The 18,049-nt window shown below is 42.0% G+C and overlaps 1 protein-coding gene across 2 annotated transcripts in view; it reads right to left on the reverse strand.

Annotated features, from left to right (window-relative positions):
* Nucleotides 1-18,049, reverse strand: part of TAFA2 (TAFA chemokine like family member 2) — a 453,170-nt gene that overhangs the window by 15,045 nt on the left and 420,076 nt on the right. Inside the window, exon 5 of one of the 2 annotated variants that reach the window (XR_003757048.2) lies at nucleotides 9,377-9,623. The exons of the other annotated variant lie outside the window; for it this stretch is intronic. The gene's annotated coding sequence lies outside the window, so the exon portion shown is untranslated. The remainder of the gene's footprint in view (nucleotides 1-9,376; nucleotides 9,624-18,049) is intronic. 2 annotated transcript variants of the gene reach the window in all.

The raw sequence follows: 18,049 nt of genomic DNA on the forward strand, positions 1-18,049 counted from the left end.
GGCTATGTCATAAATATAATGAATTTGTGCTCTCTAATTTCTGTGTACTAAATATGCAATTAAAGCATAATTACTCAGCATAAAACAACTTTAAATGTGAACTGGAGAATGACTCTGGATAAGTTGTTTGAAGCAGTGCAGAAATTTGCTGGCTTTATTTTATGAGAAGTATTAATAAAATGGTAGGTATTGGGAAGTCCGGATAGGTAAAAAAAATATGTACCAACATCATGACTAACGGCTTTTATGGACTTCAATCAATGGCATTTATTGAGCACTTTGTGGAGAGCACTGTACTGCACTATGAAAGAAGCAGTGTGGCTCAGTGGAAAGAGCATGGGCTTGGGAGGTCATGAGTTCTAACCCTGGCTCTGTCACTCGTGTGACGTTGGGCAAGTCACTTCACTTCTCTGTGCCCCAGTTACCTCATCTGGAAAAGGGGGATTAAGACTATGAGCCCCTTGTGGGACAACCTGACTTCCTTGTATCTACCCTAGCACTTAAAACAGTTTGTGGCACACAGTAAGCACTTAACAAATGCCATAATTATTATCTAAGGAAACTCAGTTGGGATTCAAATAAATGGTTGACAAAGAGGAGAGGGAGAAAGGGTAGGGAATTGAGGGAGTAGTCAGGGAAGCCTTCTTAAGGGGAGATATGATTTTAAGAGGTCTTTAAATAATAGAGTAATGATAATCATGGTATTTATTAAGCGCTTACTATGTGCCAAGCACTGTTAATAATAATAATAATAATAATAATAATGTTGGTATTTGTTAAGCGCTTACTATGTGCCGAGCACTGTTCTAAGCGCTGGGGTAGACATAGGGGAATCAGGTTGTCCCATGTGGGGCTCACAGTCTTAATCCCCATTTTACAGATGAGGGAACTGAGGCCCAGAGAAGTTAAGTGACTTGCCCACAGTCACACAGCCGACAAGTGGCAGAGCTGGGATTTGAACTCATGAGCCCTGACTCCAAAGCCCATGCTCTTTCCACTGAGCCATGCTGCTTCTCCAACTGTTCCAACCTGACTGTAAGTAATCAGGTTGGACACCATCCCTATTCCACATGGAGCTCACAGTCTTACAGATGAGGTAACTGAGGTACCAAAAAGTTAAGGGACTTGCCCAAGGTGACATAGAAGACACAAGGTGGGGCTGGGATTAATAAACAATAATAATAATAATAATGGTATTTGTTAGGTGCTTACTATGTGCCAAGCACTCTACTAAGCATTGAGGTAGATACAAGCAAATCAAGTTGGACACAGTCCCTGTCTCATGTGGGGCTCACAGTCTCAACCCCCATATTACAGATGAGGGAACTGAGGCACAGAGAAGGTCACTCAGTTGACAAGTGGCAGAGCCGGGATTCAAACCCATGACCTTCCGACTCCCAGACCCATGCTCTATCCACTACTCCCAGGACCTCTCAGTCCTACGCCCATACTCCTTCCACTAGGCCATGCTGTTTCTCATCTTGTGTCCTTACTCTATCACACTCTTCTGCACAGTGTTCTGCACAAATTAAGTTCTCACTAAATAATAACTTTGGTATTTGTTAAGCACTCACTATGAGCAAAGCATTGTTCCAAGCACTGGGATAGATACTGGAGTATTCACGTTGTCCCACGTGGGCCTTACAGTCTTAATCCCCATTTTTACAGAGGCACAGAGAAGTGAGGTGACTTGCCAAGGTCACACAGTAGACAGGTGGTGGAGATGAGATTAGAACCCATGTCCTCTGACTCCCAAGCCTGTGATCTTTCCACTAAGACACACTGCTTCTATGACCGATCAATTGATTGATTCTAGATCCTCAAAGGCTCAAAACCAGGCTGAGTCCAAATCGAGCCCTAAGCAGTTTTGAACACATTTCCAGGAGAAGGGGCAGGGACATAGAGAAGCAGCGTGGCTCAGTGGAAAGAGCATGGGCTTGGGAGTCAGAGGTCATGGGTTCGAATCCCAGCTCTACCGCTTGTCAGTTGTGTGACTGTGGGCACGTCACTTAACTTCTCTGTGCCTCAGGTCCCTCATCTGTAAAATGAGGATTAAGACTGTGAGCCTCACGGGGGATAACTTGATTACCCTGTATCTCCCCCAGCGCTTAGAACAGTGCTCTGCACATAGTAAGCGCTTAACAAATACCAAGCTTATCATTATTATTGGTGTATACCCATCCTATTTATCTTTCGTGTGCACTCTTGTCATAGTCTTGTGTCCTCCTCTGGTGCAGGAAGGCTCAAAATGGGACCTAATAATAGTAATAATATTTGTTAAGCAATTACTTTGGGTCAAGCACTGTTCTAAGCACTGGGGTGGATACGAGCGAATCAGGTTGGACACAGTAATAATAACTATGGTATTTGTTATCCTCTTACTGGGTGCCGGGAACTGTTCTTAGCACTGGAGTAGATACAAGAAAATCAGGTCGGACATAGTCCCTGTCCTATAAAGGGATCACAGTCTTAATCCCCATTTTACATATGAGGGAAATGAAGCACAGAGAAGTTAAGTGACTTGCCCAAGGTCACAAAGCACACAAGTGGCATAGCCAAAATTAGAACCCAGGTCCTTCTGACTCCCGGACCTATGCAGGGACAATCCTCTCTAAACCAAGTATCTTTCCATGCCCATCTCGGTCTTTGAGGCTAAAATTTGGACTTCAGCCATACCGGGTTCTGCCTGGGCATTCTTTACCGAAATGAGATTGGCCTCTGGCCGCTCATCCACTTACAGAAGGAACAGGCACCTTTATTTTTCCTTGTAAAGAGACTAATAATAATATTAGAATGCAGAAGCAGTATGGGCTCTTACTACAGAAACAAACATCTGTCAATGTTTTCTAGCTGCCTGCTCGGTGTAAATGAAGACAGAGGCTGGAAACCAATTTTGGAAACAGATGGACCTGCACTATTTCTTGGAACTTTGAAAGCCGTACAGTGGGGCTGCCACGAACTCTTCTTCGTGACTCAAGAAAGCAGATGACAGGTTGCTCAGCCACTTAAGTACCTTCATGTACTCTAAAGCAGATGATCTTAATATTTTTGCATGACATTTACTGTTAGTAAAACATAACTTTTCCCAGTGTCCCGCTGGATCATTCCTGGATTCTCTGGGGAGCAAGAAGAAGTTTCTTGAAGCTACTTGTACCCCTCTCTCTCATATTCCCTCCTCCTGTTACTCAAGTAACATTGAGAGTCAACGTTTGATAGGATTACTCCAACTTCGTCCAGGAGAAATTCAGCTGCAAAAAAAAAATGATCTAAGAGGTCATAATGAGCAGATTCTACAACCCTGAATAATGCCTTTCTTTTATGTAGTTGGCTGATTTTATGATTTTATTGCAAAGCTGGATGGTCTAATGAAAAGAGCTCAGAACTAAGAGTCAGAGGACCGGAATTCTAATCCCAGATCTAATGTTGGCATTTGTTAAGCGCTTACTATGTGCAGAGCACTGTTCTAAGCACTGGGGTAGATACAGGGTAATCAGGTTGTCCCTCGTGAGACTCTAGGCACTTGTCTGCCGTGGTGTGAGTTGGGCAAATCACTTAGTTTATCTGTGCCTCAGTTTCCTCATCTGTAAAACAGGATTCTCCCCTCTAAGACTAAGAGTCACACCTGGAGAGTTTTCAGTACTCTACCAGTCTCTTACCAGTACAGGAGGGTCAAGCAGAGGCCTATCCTTTCCATTCCTAGCTTGGACAGTGGCTAGCGAGTGGAAGACAATCTGCTATAAGTCAAAACTCCCCCGTGCTGGGCAGCAGCGGCACGGGAGAGAGTCGAGTGCGGAGTCTCAAGTTTACCGCGCAGAAGACGTCAATAGTAAACCACTTCTGGATTTTTACCAAGAAAACTCTACGGATCCACTATCGGAGTGATTGCAGATGGAGAGTGGGGCGTTCTGGGGGAGATGTGTCTTTGGTGTCTCTATGGGTCAGAAATGAACACGACGGCATAAAACAAGAGAAAACGGGATTCAGTAATCCCTCCCTCTTAGACTGTGAGCCCCACATAGTAGAGGGACTATGTACAACCTGATTATCATGTACCTACCTTAGTGCTTAGGACAGTGCTTGTCCAAGAGTGATATCCTTATTACTGATTCACCTTTCCCTATGTTTTTGTTGCTAACCCAATCTGCTCTCTTTATTCTTAGAATGTGAGCCCTTGAGGGTCAGGGTCTGTCTCTAATTTTCAACCATGTGTTCTTTTTCAGCACAGGAGAAAGCAGCGTGGTCTAGTGGAAAAAGCATGGGCTTGGGAGTCAGAGGATGTGAATTCTAATCCCGACTCTGCCAAATGTCTGCTGTGTGACCTTGGGCAAGTTATTTCACTTCTCGGCTCCTCTGTTACCTCATCTGTAAAATGGGGATAAGCACTGTGAGCCCCATGTGGTACAGGGCCTATTACTATCCTTGTGCCCCATTACTCTCTTAGACAATCTACGATAAGGTCTTGAATGGATTTTTTTTTTGTCATGTCTTATGCTGTCGAGTCATTTCCGACCCATAGCAACTCCATGGACACATGTCTCCCAGAACACTCCACCTCCACTGGCGATAGTTCGGGTAATGTACCCACACAGTTTTCTTGTAAAAATATGGAAGTGGTTTACCACTGCCCTCTTCCACACAGGAAACTGGAATCTCCACCCTTGACTCTCTCCCGTGCCACTGCTGCCCAGCCCGGGTGAATCTTGACTTGCAGAAGATTGCCTTCCACTTGCAAGCCACAGGCCAAGCTAAGAATAGAATGGGCCTGCTTCTGCTTGACTCTCCCTCCAGTAGTCAAAACTGATAAAGTACTGGAAACTCTGTTTAAGTTCACCTTAGCTATTTCAGTGGATTTTCTTTATTGTTCTTAACCACTACCTTCTTTATGGAGAAGCTGGTGATTATTATCTTTGGCAGCTTTCCCTTGAAAGCCCAAAATGTCTAGGGCTCAGCAGAAGGCAGGACCTTTAAAAGATGAAATTACACAGCTCTATAAGCTCCCTGTGGACAGGGAATGTGTCTCCCAACTCTATTTTATTGTATTGTTCTAAGCATTTAGTACAGTACTCTGCACACAGCTAGCACTCAATAAATACCATTAATTGATTGATAGCAGAAAGAAGGACAAGTTCAGGAGACAAGGGTGGGGAATAGAAATAAAACTGGTTGGAATTGCTTCCAGATTAAAATCGGAAACACTGCTCCAACAGTGTGTAGGTTTCTTGTAGTCGAGAATGGGTAACTTCTTTGTTTTGTAGAAAGAAAGAGCACAGGCTTGGGAGTCAGAGGTCATGGGTTCTAATGCCAGGTCCACCATTTGTCAGCTGTGTGACTTTGGGCAAGTCACTTCACTTCTCTGTGCGTCAATTACTTCACCTGTTAAATGGGGATTAAGATTCTGAGCCCCACGTGGGACAACCTGATTACCTTGTATCTACCCCAGTGCTTAGATCAGTGTTTGGCACATAGTAAGTGCTTAACAAGTACCATCATTACTATTGATAGAGTAATTGATTGGTTGGTTGATTTCTACCTACCATGGTATTTCTACAGCATATTTTACCAAGCACACACATTTCCTCCCAAAGGACTTCCTGGATTAAGCCATCTTTTCAAATGATGACTCAAATACGACAATGACTCTCCCCACCTTCAAAGCCTTACTGAAGGTGCATCTCCTCCAAGAGCCCTTCCCTGACTAAGACTCACCTTACCTCATCTCTCCCCTTCCTTCTGCATCACCCTGACTTTCTCCCTTTGCTCTTCCCCCCCTCCCAGCCTCACAGCATTTATAAACAGCGTGGCTCAGTGGAAAGAGCACGGGCTTGGAAGTCAGAGGTCATGAGTTTGAATCTCAGCTCCGCCACTTGTCAGCTGTGTGACTGTGGGCAAGTCACTTAACTTCTCTGTGCCTCAGTTACCTCATCTGTAAAATGGGGATTAAGACTGTGAGCCCCATGTGGGACAACTTGATTCCCTTGTGTCTACCCCAGCGCTTAGAACAGTGCTCGGCACATAGTAAGCGCTTAACAAATACCAACATTATTATAAACATATCTGTAATTTCATGTATATGTATTGATGTCTGTCTCCCCGACTCTAGACTGTAAACTCATTGTGGGTAGAGAATGTGACCGTTTACTGTTGTATTGTACTCCCCCAAAAGCCTAATACAGTGCTCTGCACACAGTAAGAGCTCAATAAAAATGCATGAACAAATGAGTGAATCTTTTCCCTATTCCCTCTCCCTTCGATGCTGCTTATGCCCTTAGATCTGTTCCTTTTAAGCACTTGATATTCACCCCACCCTCAACACCACAGCACTTTTGTAGATACCTGTAATATATTTATTTTACCGTCTGTCTTCCCCTCTAGATTGTAAACTCCTTGTTGTGAAAATAATAATTGTGACATTTGATAAGTGCTTACTATGTACTGTACTAAGTAGTGGGGTAGGTTCAATTAAATCAGATTGGACACGGTCCCTGCACAACAGTGTCAAGCACTTAGTACAGTGTTTTTCACACAGTAAGCACTGAATAAATACAATCGAATGACTGACCATGGATCTCACACTTTAAGGTTACTATCCCAAATCCTTAGAATAGTGCTTAGCACCCAGGAGGCTCTGAAAAAATACCACTGTTTGATTGACTAGGTAGACTCTTGAAGGTTCTTGAAGGCGGGATTCATGTCTACTGATTCTATTATATCATAGAATTCCCAGCACTTAGTAAAGATTTTTGCACAGAGTAGGTACTCAATAAATGCCCAGTGGAAAGAGCATGGATCTGGGAGTCAGAGGACCTGGTTTCTAATCTCAACTCTGCCACTTGCCTACTCTGTGACCTTAGGCAAGTCATTAAGCTTCTCTACATCTCAGTCAATCCATCAGTGGGTATTTATTGAATTCTTGCGGTGTGTAGATCAATCAATTAATTATATTTATTGAGCACTTACTGTGTGCAGAGTACTGTGAGCAGCAAGGCTTAGTGGAAAGAGCATGGGTTTGGGAGTCAGAGGTCGGGAGTTCTAATCCCAGCTGTGCCACTTGTCAGCTGTGTGACTTTGAGCAAGTCACTTAACTTCTCCGTGCTTCAGTTACCTCATCCGTACAATGGGGATTAAGACAGTGAGCCCCACGTGGGACAGCCGAATAACCTTGCACCTATCCCAGCGTTTAGAACAGTGCTTGGCACATAGTAAGTGCTTTAGAAATAACATCACTATTATTAAATACTTGGGAGAGTGCGATGTTACAACATAACAAAGTTGATAGACCCATTCCCTGCCCACAACCAGCCACTGTATTAAGCGCTAGGCAGAATATACAATGAAAGAGTTGATAGAAAGTTCCCAGGCTTTTCCCACTAGACCATGCTGCTTCCTCCTGCGCTGAAAAAGAATACACAGTTGAAAATTAGAGAAAGTCCCTGACCCACAAGGGCTCACATTCCAAGAATAAAGACAGCAGATTGGGTCAGCAACAAAAACATAGGGAAAGTTGAAACAGTAATAAGGATATCACTCTGGAACAAGCACGGTACTAAGCACTAGGGTAGGTACACGATAATCAGGTTGTACTAGTCAGAATATACTACGAAAGAGTTGATAGACACGTTCCTTGTCCATAATGAATTTACAATCTCAATTTCCTCCTCAGTAAAGTAGGATTCAGTAACTGTTTTCCCTCCCACGTGGACCGTGAGCCTTATCCGAGACAGAGACTGTATCTGGCCTGAATATCTTGTATACACCCTAGCGCTCGGGACAATGACTGGCACATAATAAACCCTTAACCAATACCATAATTATTATTATTATTAATATACCACTGTTTAATTGATCGGTCGAGAGTGCTGCCCCAGGACAGACAGCTTGACGGGAGTACAAAGCTCGTAACAACAACAGACCAGCATATGCTCATAGGAGCCTCTTTCTTCCATGTCCATCCCCCTCTGCAGGGTGAAGTGTTTAACCACTTGTTCGGTGGCATTCCCCACCTATTATCCTGCACCTGGTTGTTCGTGACAATGTCTGCTCTTTCCATCAATTGCTAAGCCCTGCAAGGTCCTTTCTTGGCAGCCTGAATGCCGGGTCCCGCAACACAACACGGGCGTCGTTGCGATGTTTTTAGTGTCTCTGGCAGACAGTGGGCCCAGTCAAGCATCTGGAATTCTGCCTGATCCTGCAGGTGCTGGAGATGAGCACTGCGCCCAGATCTTCATCACGCTAGAAGGAAAACCTGGAGTCGGATTGTCAGACCCGGCACAAGCCGTCAAATTTAAAGGGCACCCACTAGGGGAAATTTGACTGAAAGGTTCAAATTGGATTTCTATCCCTAGACTAGATCAATCGATGGTATTTATTGAGCGCTTACTATGTGCAGAGCACTGTACTAAGAGCTTGTGAAAGGACAATACAACAGAATTAGCAGACATATTCAGTAATGAGCTTACAGTCTAGAGATGAGTTTACACTTTAGATAAAAGTATCCGGTTACTGTGTCTCATGTCAAATAAAGAATAAATATTAAGATATTCATAAGCTAAGCCATTAATAGGGTAGGGTTTTTGCCCATTTTACAGCTGAGGCAACAGGAAGACTTAAATGACTTGCCCAAGGTCACCTAGTAGGCCAGTGGCAGAGAAGGAACCAGAACTCGAGTTGCTTGATTCCCAGTCCCATGCTTTTTCATGATTATAAATGAACCCCCTCTTCATTTTCAGGTCTTTGTGTAGTCAGTGACCTCTTTTTGTTTAGTAATCATCGTTAGGGGCTACTGAGGTGACCTATTTTCTCTTGCTTAAGGCACTGAATTACTAAGCATCCCCATCTCCAAAGTCACTGATGACCTATTTCACAGTTCATTCTCAAGACTTGCACAGCAGGGTCAGTTTCCTTTGTGTTGCAAGCAGAACTGAATAAATCGTCTGGGTACCCATTCAAGGCCATCCTACACTCCTATTAAGGATACTAGATAGTGTGAGGTATTTCCAGACTTTGAAAGTCACAGCGGTAAGAAGCATAAGGTCGGATGCAGAGCTATGGTCATTGATTATTTCATATAATTAATTGAATGAACAAACAGTGATAATCATTGCAACGGATTCCCAAACAAAGAGGCCCCTTTCCATTCAAAAATCATTCCTCCTGTTAGAGCAGAATTGATGAGGAAACTCCCTAAGAGAAAAGAGAACTTCACAAGTTATTTTCTTGGAGTTATTTTCCTGTGAGAAGGTTTTCTGCCTTCTGACCTTCTTTCCTGCAGCGATACCAATTAATCTTCCTCCCTCTGGATGATGGGACACCTGGAACACTAATCGTAACTCCAATAAATAGTATGTCACAGGTAATCCCATTAAGATGGCGTACACACCTGGTGCTCTGGGAGAAACAAACCAGGACAGGAGCTCATTTCAGGAGCCGGTTTGACTCTTTATTCCTCAATGAACCTTCTGGCCCTTCCTTAGAATCCGACCCAAACTAGGACTCGTCACAACTAAGGCTCCAACGAGGAGCCAGGAATATTTTGTGTGTGGAAAACTCAAAAATTGTCATCAGGCACGGCAGAAACCTCCTCTGTCTACTTCTCCATGCGGACTTGAAGAGTTTTACACGTTTGCCTAAGGAACAAACACATGTCAGGCACTACACTGATAGTCGTGATATTTACACAATACAAGCCTGGGAAAATAGGGACACATTTTAAGGGAACAAATGTAAAATGACAGAGTACTTTTTTTTTCAGCATGGACCGCAAAAGCTCAGGAAGGAGAACATTATATAGAGTTCACAACAGCAATACTTTGAATTCCCATCCCCTTAGCAATCCATGGTCTTATTGCATTTTTTTTTCCATTGGTCAGACCCATCTAAGCTATGGAATGGGCAAAAAACAAAGGTTACTGAGGTTAAGAGTGTTCCTTAGCATGCGTGCTGTGAAAGGGCTGATAAAAATATGGGCATAGGAAAGCTACAGTTTAGCTGAAGGAACAGTTGGGTTTTCACTGGGGTGAAAAAAAGGGTTATATTACCTTCACAAAATCCTGCCCAGCAGATCCTCCTTCCAGTTCAATAAACATTCACATGCACTAAAGCATTTCAGATATCAAAATGGATTTTAATAGTACTTCTGCTGTGATATATATGTATTATGTGTCTAAGTTTCAACACTCAGAGATATGTCCACCCACTAGACACCCTCAGAATTTATGTATTCAAACTCATTCTCAGCCCTTACACATACACACGTATTCACTTGTTCAGTTAATTATTTATCCTGACATATTTGCCCTATGAATTTATCCTTTTTTCTTCCTGCTCCCACTATTTAGAAATCTTTTTCGTCCATCTGTCTTTCTCCCACATTATTTCGTAAGTTCTCTGAAGGCAGGGAATGCACGTTTTGTTCTCATGTATTCTCCTGTAAGCTAGTCCTCTAAACTGTAAGCTCACTGTGGGCAGGGAGTGTATCTGTTCAATTGTTGTGCTGTACTAACCAAAGAGTTTATTGCATGCTCTGCACACAATAAGCGCTCAATAAATACATTTGATTGATCTTCAAACAGTGCTGTCTGCACACACAAGCTCAGTGAATATACCTTTGAGTAACTGAATGCTCCTATCTCTATAGAAAGCTTTTTTGATACTGGCAAAAGGAACATTGGGTTCTAAAAGGAAAAAGAGGGCAAATTCAGAGACGTAAAATGACCTATTAATAATAATAATCATAAGGATAGTATTTGTTAAGCGCTTACTATGTGCCAAGCAGATCCTTCACCATTCATTTTTCTAATTGTTCCTACACTCCTAGAGTTTCAGGATTTGGCATTATGGGTTAGCAGAGGCACTGACGTTTAGATTAGCCTTTGAATTTCTGATATTCAAATGTGTTCCCAGTCACAAATGGTATGATTTTTGTTTTTAATGCAATACAGGCATAAGGAAGAAAGAGGACTTTGTTTTAATGTATAGTCTTAACTAATGTAAAGCTAACCCCTTGGAATCTAGAATTGTCCAACAAGATACTACAGTGACTGATGGGGTCATGCTAGAGTACCCTTTTAAATTAGCAAATTACCTTTGTTTCATGTGTTCATTATTTCTGAGTCATCTCCATGCTTTGACATAATACTACAAAGAAGGTTACTTTGTCACTTAGCTGTAACACTTTCTCTTACTCTGAGGCAGTGCATTCTCAGTTGGCATTAGATCATGTAATATGGGTGAGAAATGAATATGCTTGTCCCAGCTCCCTGAAATAAAGTCTACTGGGTAAACAGACCAATGGCTGTTGGTAGTGTACACACCTCTCCTTCTTCTCCTGTATACTGAGTATCCCGATTAAAAATGTCCCTGTCATTTTATAAAACCAAAGATTGATGTTGAAGAGGTATTTTTAGCACCGGGAGAGATTAAACCTATTTTTAACAATAAGATTTAGGGATTTTTCCATGAATTTCACATATCTATGATTTCCACATCTCTCATTCTCACAGAGAGTTGAGAGTCAGCTGAAAATGGAATACGTGTGTGCAGCACAAAATCTTTCCAGTTTTTCACTGAATTATCACTCCGTGTTAAATAGGATGCCCTAAAAGAAATCTGTATTTCCTGTATTTCCTGTGTGTTTATTTCCCCTTCAAAGCAGAGCCTCAGGCCTCAGTTTGGCTAAGCGGCCAGAGGCAAAGAGAGATCTCTTGTTAATGCTGGTCCTGGAGACTTTAGCAGGGGAATTCTTAGGAGATGTGACTTAGTTGGGACAGGTAACTTTAAAAAGAATGTTCTCCTCCCTCCATTTCACTTTTCCTAACCTAGATATTTACTCTCATTCTGTAACAATTAGCTATTCACATTCCTTTTAAAGAAGAAGGTGAACTAAGTTATTTGACATGTTAGAAGGTGGGTAAACTTATTTAGGCTGTTTCACACCACCAATCTGTTTAGCCTTTCAGTAGAGAGGGCAGAATTAACAAGGATTGTATCTCCTATCCATCAAAAAAATGTTGCCCATCAAAAGATTTTACCTATTTTTCCAGATTTTTTTTTAAGTAATGTGTTCAATTTAAAATGCACAGACCATATTTTGGTTCTCTTCCAAAGACTGGGATAAAATCAGAATTGGCTAACATGAGGATATAACATATACCAAGGATGGCAATCATTTTTTATCGGGCATAAAAAAACAGATGCTTTATTTCAAATCCAATGCTTCTCTTGTTCACTCTTTGAATAGGAATTATTAGCAGACACTAATAACTAAAAAGCATCTACTAATACCTAACAATCTTTAAACACTTCCTTTCTGTAGTCATTTCCACTCTGGACTCATTTGATTTAATAAAAATTTAGATAAGTTTAATGATTAAAAAGGTCAGTTATAGTCATCTAATAAATTTGAATAATCTAGTGCATATTAAAAACTGTCTTAATTTTGAATAGCAATTTCAATTTATATGTTTTTAACTAATGTTAAAGTACCTCTCAATTAGATGGCTGATTTTACCGCAACCAAACTATGATATGTAACTGTGCTATAGAGATGATTAAGGAAATGCAGTACTACAGATATATTTGTGGTTTGGGAGATTTAAAATAAATAAATTTCATTTCAACATGGGCACACTCTGTAGCATCCATTTTTCACACATAATATGTAATCACCTAGAACTGATATAAAGTTGAAAAAATATTTTTTAAGAAGCAGACATGGCCAGCTTCTCATAACTACTTATTGAAAAAAATGAAAATATGGACTAGCTAAGTAAGGTTTTGTAAATTACTGTGATTTCCTCTATAGCTGTATTGGACTCTCCCAAGCGTTTAGTACAGTGCTCTGCATTCAGTAAGTGCTCAATAAATACGATTGAAAGAATGAACTATGGGGTAGATCATGAAAATATTGTTCATATAATTACTCAATTATAAAAATAGTTGCCCTAAATAAGTTGATCAAATCTGTTTTTTAGGGGACACATTCAGGTATAGACTTTGAGACTTTGGTGTAAGAAGCCCAAACATAGATTGTCTAAGTGAGCTTAGCCTAGAATGAAGATACACAAGGGCATGATCCCAGTGTGGAAATTCTCAGGTAACAATCAGAGGAATGAAGAAAGTGGCCCCTTGCTTTGAGCTTCAACCAGTTTTGTTCATTACTTTACCTGCATTGAAAATGTAAATGAATGCCAACCAACCACAGGCTGGTGAGATTCTGGCAATGGTTCTTTTCCTCTCCTCTGGCTCGCAGGTCCAGAACCTTTGCTAGACCTTGTGGTGCTTTCATCCCCTTTACCCCACTGCTCCTGGAAAATTCCCCAAATTTTGGTCATGTATGTACTCTGCTGACATTGTTTACAGAAATCTTCCAGGAGGTATCAGAAAGCTAAGTGTGGAAAGTAGAGGAACCACAAAATCTTATAATGGAGTTGAGTGTAGCCTCTGAGAATATGTAGTTCACACACACAAATACACACATACACACAAATACACACACATACACCTACAAACACATGCACACAGTTGTGGTGGGGGGATCTGGAAGTGAAAGTGCTTCCAGATGGCAGAGAAGATACCCAGATTGGACCATTTGAATTTCATCCTTGAGATACCAGCTAATTCAAAGTTCTTCTTCTTCTTCAAATGCCTTAGAGTTGTTTCCAATCCCTAGAGACTCCATGGACACATCCTCTTCAGAACATCCCATTTTCGGCCATAAAGCCATTCTGGTATGTGTATCAATAGAGTTTCCTTAGTAAAGATATGGAAGGGGTTTACCACTGTCTTCTTCCCCACAGTAGTAACTTGAGTCTCTGCCGTTGCCTTTGCTCAACGTTTTAATCACCTGATCATCAGCCTTTGACTCTTTCCCCTGGCACTGCTGCTCAACACAGGTGAATCTACTTCCGTACTTCACTCTGCTGCCCAGATCCTTTTTCTACAAAAATGTTCCAGACACGTTTCCCTGCTCCTCAGAAAACTCCATTAGTTACTGATCCACCTCCGCATCAAACAAAATCTCCTCACCATTGGCTTCAAAGCAATCACCTTGCCTCCTCCTACCTCACCTCGCTACTCTCCTTCTACAGCCCAGCCCACACACTTCACTCCTCAAATGCTAATCTTATCGCTGCTGCCGACCCCTCACCCACATCCTGCCCCTGGCCTGGAACACCCTCAAATCTGACAATTACTCTCTCCCCGCACCCAAGGCCTTATTGAAGACACATCTCCTCCAAGAAGCCTTCCCCGACTAAGCCCCCCCTTCCACTTCTCCCTCTCCCTTCTGCTTTGCCCTGACTTGCTCCCTTTGTTCTTCCCCTCTCCCAGATCCACAGCACTTATGTACACATTTGTCATTTATTTATTTTCATTAATGTCTGACCGCCCCATCAAAGACTGTAAGCATGTTGTGGAAAGGGAATGTGTCTGTTTACTGTTTATTGTACTTTTCCAAGTGTTAAGTACAGTGCTCTGCACACAGTAAGCACTCAATAAATATGACTGAATGAATGAATGAATGAATGATTTTATCTGTAGCTTCAGTTTAGACATTTTCCATTATGGGTAGCCCTATATGACACAGCCCTAAGCGTCATCAGCATACACGAAAACTCTCCGGCAGTGATAAGGCGTGGATTCATAGGAGACAATGCAAAGTAGGGCCCGTGAAAACCTGACAGAGTCACAGCATCAAGATGGCAATGTATGAAATGAGAGCAGTTCCCACCTAAGGCCTCCAGAAGTACTCCACTCCAACACTCTGCCTTTCTACCCCAACCATCTGATAAGTAGAAGAGCTAATTTTAACCCTGTGGCTCATTAGGATCGAGCCTGTGTGACCCATGTCACCAATAAGAGAGGAATAAAAAAGCATCAGGGAAAATGGCAAGATCCTTGATGTCCATTACCAAAAAAAAAAATTTGCAATCTGAATATCCAAGTCGTCACAGGTCACCGATATGGTTCATCTGTCTCCCAGACATCCAAGATGTAGTCAACAGGGTTGATTTGGATCCCATCCCAGGAGCAGGGTGCTCGATGACAGATCCCGGGACTTTCTTTTAGCACAATCACCAAACTGTGATGACGATGGTATCTTAGAAGTTTTGTGGGACTGTTTCAGTGTTCCATAGGTTGAGAAAAAGTCCATACCAATGTCTTGGCATTAGGGCCTCTCCTTGTCAGGTCTCCTCAGATCCAGCCTGGACCTCCTTAATAATAATAATGGTATTTATTAAAGTGATTATGATGTATCAAGTACTGCTTTCAATGCTGAGGTAGATACAAAGTGATCAGGCTGGACATAGTACCTGTCCCACATGGGGCTCACATTCTGAATCCCCACTTTACAGATGAGGTAACTAAGGCACAGAGAAGTGAAGCAACTTGCACAAGGTCACAGAGCAGACACCTCATGGAGCAGGGATTAGAACCCAGGTCCATCTGTCTCCCGGGCCTGTGCTCTATCCACTCGGCCAGCCCTGTTTGTTCCTTAGCTTCACCTGCACATCATACTACAGGTTTTCTAGGCTCTCCTTGTGTTATGATCATTCTGGTTTCACCATCCGAAATGATTTGATCCCTAAATAATTTTTATCAAACCGGTCATATTGGTATTTCCTCATCATACAGGCTTTCCTGACGGGTGCCTAGTTGGCAGTTCCTCAGAGAAGGAGCCCAAGCCTCAGGTGTCGGTGTGAATAGTGAAAGGCTGCTTCTCCAAGGGTGCAGATGCAGAGAAATCAAAAGTCCTGTTCAGATAGAACTGGGCGCAAAGATGGCAGACGCACTTAATTCTAGCTGGGAATTTCAAAGCACACATATGCTGCTCATTTTCCATTTTTAATTGTGAAACCCTGGGCCAAGTTTTGAAAATATAGCCTGGGTAATGAGTTCTAAAATAGATCCTCTATTTCCCATAAGCTCTAATTGCCCAGGCAGACAACTGCAAACACTGTTAAATTACCATGAACTAAGTAAGTCTCCCTTTTAATTAAAAATACTAGATTAGCAATGTTACTTTTGCAAATAAGGCTCTCTAAACGCCCAGTCCCAGACTATCCTTCCAACAGAAAAGCTGTCAGAGAAGCAGCTTGGCCTAGTGGACAGACATGGACCTGGGAATCAGAGGACCTGTGTTCTAAATCTGCCACTGTCACACGGCCTGCTGTGTGATTTTAGTCAAGTGAATTACCTTCTCTGTGTCTCAGTTTCCTCATCTGTAAAATGTGGTTTCAATATCTGTTCTCCTTTCCCCCTCTTAGATTTTGAGCCTCATGTGGGACAGAGACTGTGACTGACCTGATTATCTTATAGCTAGTCACTGCTTGCCATATAATAACTGCTTAAAAAATAGTATCACCATCGATCATAAACTTGATTGAGGATAGGCTTCCTTTCAAACTTGTCACTTGGTGATCAACTGACTCCACTGCCATTACCAGTTTACTAGAAGCAGTGTGGCCTAGTAGATAGAGCAAGGCCTGGGAGTCAGAAAGACCTGGGTTCTAACCCCTGCTCTGCCACTTGTCTGTTGTGTGACCTTGGGCAAGGCTCTTCACTTCTCAGTGCCTCAGTTACCCAATCTGTAAAATGGGGATTAAGATTACGAGCCCCATGTGGCAAAGGGACTGTGTCAAAAATGATTTGCTTATACCCATCCCAGAGCTTAGAACAGTGCCTGGCACATAGTAAGTGCTTAACAAATACCACAGTTATGATTATTATCATTATTACTTGCTCCAGTGATACCAGTGTTTGGGTACTGGCAGCGTTCTTGATCTTCTTGGTATCAGATCCGTCACTGTGCTCTTCAGTCCTCTGCAGCAAATATGTCAGAACGACCCTCTCCCGCACAACCTGCAACCAGCCTCAGGCCTCATAGTTTGGCCTCCACAAAGACCTGATAATGCACTACAAGTGACAGATTCAAGGATCATCTATCTTTTTTGAAGGGAGACTCCATCACTAGCCACCAGGAATTATGCTACTGAGAATTATGCTCTTTCTACTTCTTTCCCTAGAGTCCTTTAGCTGTCAGGGAGAGGGGGCCTAATTCCTAGCTTTAATCTGGGTGATTTTTCCTATTAATTAGCTGCATTCTAATGAATACAATCAAAAATGTTCATCCCAACTTTATTTCTGTGAAATATAAGTTTGAGTGCTTCACTGAATGGCCCATGAAATTCAACTGGCCTTGACAAATCACAGTGCCCACATAAAATCTGCCCGAGTATGTTTGCACTCCCATGAAGTTGGTGTTTATGAAATATTTCTTTAGTTACATCCCTACAAAACTTAGAACTTGGGTATGCAAGTTAAGCTATCTTTTTCTTGACTCGAACCCTTATATCCTTCAAACTTAGTAGTCTTTTCCATGAAGAAGACTGCTGGCTTTGTTTTTATTTGTCAGGTTCTTCAGAAAAATGACACCTGAGAACATTGTGCTTATTCATTAAGATGTCATTGTTTACTGAATTAAGGGAGAGATCAGAAGGAGACTGGAAGTGTGATTAGCAAAGTCAGTATGTGGCTAGAACTAAGGATGAAGCCAATGAAATGATGTCGCTCTGTTAGCAAGACAGAGGTGAACACACTGGGTAGTGAACACTCTGGAATAGGCTGAAGTTAGGACATAGACAAGGATAGTAGGTTATACTTCAAAATTACTGTGGCACTAGCAAAAAATGATAGGAGGAGGTCCTAGCGTCAAGACAACATCACCGATGTTGTGATAACTTTGCTGCTCAGACTGTAAATTCATACCTTGTTGTCAAATGTGCCATTGGAAAATTCTCTATTACAGAATGTTATAAAGTAATCTGAGCTTTTCTGTAATTTTTTTCCTGAAACAGGAAGAGTAGTAAAGCAAATTTCACTCTTCTCTACCAAGTTACAGCTGAGTTGAGTTACTGCAACTGTGTAGAACAAATCTCCCAAGGAACTTAACAACAAAAGAATCCATGGAAAGGTTTGGCCATTTCTGAAGACTTCAGTAAATAACTGCAAGAGTCCCTACATGCTTGAAGTCATTAGCAGTGGGAACTGCATT

This window comes from Ornithorhynchus anatinus, chromosome 2 (assembly GCF_004115215.2).
Source record: "Ornithorhynchus anatinus isolate Pmale09 chromosome 2, mOrnAna1.pri.v4, whole genome shotgun sequence".
NCBI classification, from domain to species: domain Eukaryota; kingdom Metazoa; phylum Chordata; class Mammalia; order Monotremata; family Ornithorhynchidae; genus Ornithorhynchus; species Ornithorhynchus anatinus.